The sequence below is a fragment of the Neomonachus schauinslandi genome, chromosome 6, assembly GCF_002201575.2.
Source record: "Neomonachus schauinslandi chromosome 6, ASM220157v2, whole genome shotgun sequence".
Lineage (NCBI taxonomy): Eukaryota > Metazoa > Chordata > Mammalia > Carnivora > Phocidae > Neomonachus > Neomonachus schauinslandi.
In genome coordinates, this window is record NC_058408.1 from 120,905,018 (window position 1) to 120,909,157 (window position 4,140).

At 43.5% G+C, this 4,140-nt stretch overlaps 1 pseudogene; it reads left to right on the plus strand.

The window, feature by feature from the left end:
* The first annotated feature begins 2,663 nt into the window (after positions 1–2,663).
* On the plus strand, positions 2,664–2,999 carry LOC110589550 (annotated as a pseudogene).
* The last annotated feature ends 1,141 nt before the right edge of the window (positions 3,000–4,140 follow it).

A 4,140-nucleotide genomic window follows, 5' to 3' on the forward strand; every position in this document is an offset into this window, starting at 1 on the left:
TTTTTTTAATTTAGTTATGTTAATCACCATACATCACATCATTAGTTTTTGATGTAGTGTCCCATGATTCATTGTTGGCGTATAACACCCAGTGCTCCATTCAGTATGTGCCCTCTTTAATACCCATCACCAGGCTAACCCATCCCCCACCCCCCTCCCCTCTAGAACCCTCAGTTTCTTTCTCAGAGTCCATAGTCTCTCCTGGTTCGTCTCCCCCTCTGATTCCCCCCCCTTCATTTTTCCCTTCCTACTATCTTCTTTTTTTTTTTAACATATAATGTATTATTTGTTTCAGAGGTACAGATCTGTGATTCAACAGTCTGACACAATTCACAGTGCTCACCATAGCACATACCCTCCCCAATGTCTATCACCCAGCCACCCCATCCCTCTCACCCCCCACCACTCCAACAACCCTCGGTTTGTTTCCTGAGATTAAGAATTCCTCATATCAGTGAGGTCATATGATACATGTCTTTCTCTGATTGACTTATTTCGCTCAGCTTAATACCCTCCAGTTCCATCCACGTCGTTGCAAATGGCAAGATTTCATTCCTTTTGATGGCTGCATAATATTCCATTGTATGTATAGACCACATCTTCTTTATCCATTCATCTGTTGATGGACATCTTGGCTCTTTCCATAGTTTGGCTATTGTGGACATTGCTGCCATAAACATCGGGGTGCATGTACCCCTTCGGATCCCTACTTTTGTATCTTTGGGGTAAATACCCAGTAGTGCAATTGCTGTGTTGTATGGTAGCTCTATTTTCAACTTTTTGAGGAACCTCCATACTGTTTTCCAGAGTGGCTGCCCCAGCTTGCATTCCCGCCAACAGTGTAGGAGGGTTCCCCTTTCTCCGCATCCCCGCCAACATCTGTCGTTTCCTGACTTGTTAATTTTAGCCATTCTGACTGGTGTGAGGTGGTATCTCATTGAGGTTTTGATTTGGATTTCCCTGATGCTGAGCGACGTTGAGCACTTTTTCATGTGTCTGTTGGCCATTTGGTGTCTTCTTTGGAAAAATGTCTGTTCATGTCTTCTGCCCATTTCTTGATTGGATCATTTGTTCTTTGGGTGTTGAGTTTGATGAGTTCTTTATAGATTTTGGATACTAGCCCTTTATCTGATATATCATTTGCAAATGTCTTCTCCCATTCTGTCGGTTGTCTTTTGGTTTTGTTGACTGTTTCCTTTGCTTTGCAAAAGCTTTTTATCTTGATGAAGTCCCAATAGTTCATTTTTGCCCTTGCTTCCCTTGCCTTTGGCAATGTTTCTAGGAAGAAGTTGCTGCAGCTGAGGTCGAAGAGGTTGCTGCCTGTGTACTCCTTTAGGATGTTGATGGACTCCTGTCTCACATTGAGGTCTTTCAACCCTTTTGAGTCTATTTGTGTGTGTGGTGTAAGGAAATGGTCCAGTTTCATTCTTCTGCGTGTGGCTGTCCAATTTTCCCAACACCATTTGTTGAAGAGACTGTCTTTCTTCCATTGGACATTCTTTCCTGCTTTGTTGAAGATTAGTTGACCATAGAGTTGAGGGTCCATTTCTGGGCTCTCTATTCTGTTCCATTGATCTATGTGTCTGTTTTTGTGCCACTACCATACTGTCTTGATGATGACAGCTTTGTAATAGAGCTGGAAGTCCGGAATGGTGATGCCGCCAGCTTTGCTTTTCTTTTTCAACATTCCTTTGGCTATTCGGGGTCTTTTCTGGTTCCATACAAATTTTAGGATTATTTGTTCCATTTCTTTGAAAAAAGTTGATGGTATTTTGATGGAGATTGCATTGAATGTGTAGATTGCTCTAAGTAGCATTGACGTCTTCACAATATTTGTTCTTCCAATCCATGAGCATGGAATGTTTTTCCATTTCTTTGTGTCTTCCTCAATTTCTTTCATGAGTATTTTATAGTTTTAAGTGTTCCTAGCAGTTTCATTTCTTTTCAGTGGGGCTTCCAGGATTTAAATGGATTAAGAGTGTTTGCTTTGGGCCAAACTGGTGGGGCAGTAGACACTTGTCCTTAGAGTTTGGGGAATTCTACTCAGAATCCTTTTGGTTTCCAAGAACATAGACCCACTTGTATATGTTGCAGAAAAGGGGCCTTCGTTATAAGAACCCAAAAGGAAATCACAATAAAATCTGTGGTAAAGAGCCCAATGCAGCCACATTTCACTAGGACTAGGATGGGAAACCCTAGAACCGCTAGGAAGAGGCCTTGTCTCTGCAAGGGTCTGTCTGTCTCTCTTCTTCCTTTCTAATGGCTTCTTGGCTTTTCTCAGCACATCTACTCTCCCTTTCGTCTCTCCTTGGCTTTCCTGTGTGGTTTCAGTTTCTCCTTTCTCACAAATCTCACCTTGCACATAATCATAATGGCTCACCCTGTGTCCATTCTCCTGGCTTTTCAGTGGTAGTGCCATCACCGCAGACACCTGACCATTTCCCTTGGAGGCTCTTCATTTAAATTCTCAAGAGACGAACATCATTCTCTTGAGCTGGGCCCTACAAGGTGTGGCTGGTTTATGGACAGTCCCCTCATTGGGTCAGATGTCATTTCTGGCCCTATTAGTCATGGCCAAAGTCAGATGGCATAGAAGTGACTGTTGAGGGCCATCTGGGAGCCTATGGAGGCCTGCTGGGAACAGGACTCCTAAAATGACAAATATGTATGGAAGGCTGTTGTCCAAGGCCATTTTTGCTGGCTATAATGGGGGGGTCCTCTGGAACCAGAGGGAGCACACAGCTCTTCCTAAAATTGGAGGTGTTTATGCTCAAGATGAAACGGAATTCTGTCCAGGCAAGAGATGTGCTTACGTGTACAAAGCAAAGAACAACACAGTGACTCCTGGTGGCAAACCGAACAAAACCTGAGTAATCCAGGGAAAAGTAACTCGTGCTCATGGAGATAGTGGTATGGTCCATGCCAAATTCCAAAGCAACCTTCCTGCTAAAGCCGTTGGCCACAGGGTCCGTGTGATGCTGTACCCTTTAAGGATTTAAGCTTAGTGAAAAGTAAATAAATAAAAGCGTAGATTTGTTCTCTTGTATTTTTGTTAAAAAGAAAGAGAGAAATGACCGTTGAAGACAGTCATTTGGCAGACATGACAGACATGAGGCAGATTCATCCAGAAGGCAGTGTTTGGGAACAGGCACTGTGAAACTGTTTTAGTACTGTGGTAGTGTTTCTTCTCACATCAGAATTTTGGGGACACCCATGGTTGTTCCTGAACCCCATGGGTGTTGTGACCTGGGCAAAGTCAGGGATGGAGGTTCGAGAAGCCAGAACTGGATCCAGGAACCCAGCCTTTTTTTTTAAATCCTAGGTGTCTGTGAACACAAATGAAAGCAAAACCAGGAGGGGAGAGCTCCCTCTTTTGGATTCCCTGGCATTCTTGACTGCTCTGGAATCCGTGTCTAACCCCAGATATCTGGGTTCAGGGTAAGCTCGGGCCAGAGTGAACCCTTGGTGGTGATTAAAAGGAAAAGTGTTCTATATGGGTAATTTTCAGGCTGAACGTCATGGTGGAACATCAGTCTGGGAAGACTTGTTGGCAGATTTCTGTTTAGAATGGGATCATGATCTGGATCCATGAAGAGCAGACAGATTTGGTGTAATCCTTCTAGAGAAGATGGCTGGGGCCGTAGAAAAATTGAAGAGGCTCAGAATTAAGCCTAGAGTGTTCTTGTCAGAGAGAGGTTAGCTGAGAATTAGGTCTTAGAAGCCCAAGTGGGTTTATAAGGAGATGGAACATTTAGTATTCCAGGAAAACCAGGAAGGCCATTGAAAGGCTGCTGTGCTTTGATCAGGCAAAGTCACAGATGGCAGATTTCCTAAGGCCAGTGACTGACAAGGCCTGTGCTGGCTGTGAAGGTGGGTGAACAAGGAGTTGAGCGTGCAGACTTTGGGGTCAGACAGAAACTTCTGGAACAGACATTCACTTCCTACATCTGTAATATGCAGATAATATCCAGTTCTCAGGGTTGTTAGGGGGCTAGTATCATGTTATCTGTAAAGTAGAAATGTTCACTATTATTACACAGTCCTTATCATCAGAATATTTGTCCATGACCATTGATAAAACACATTACCATGCAATATTTCACTTGGCTTTTGCCATTTGGAACTGCATTTTCTGATCAC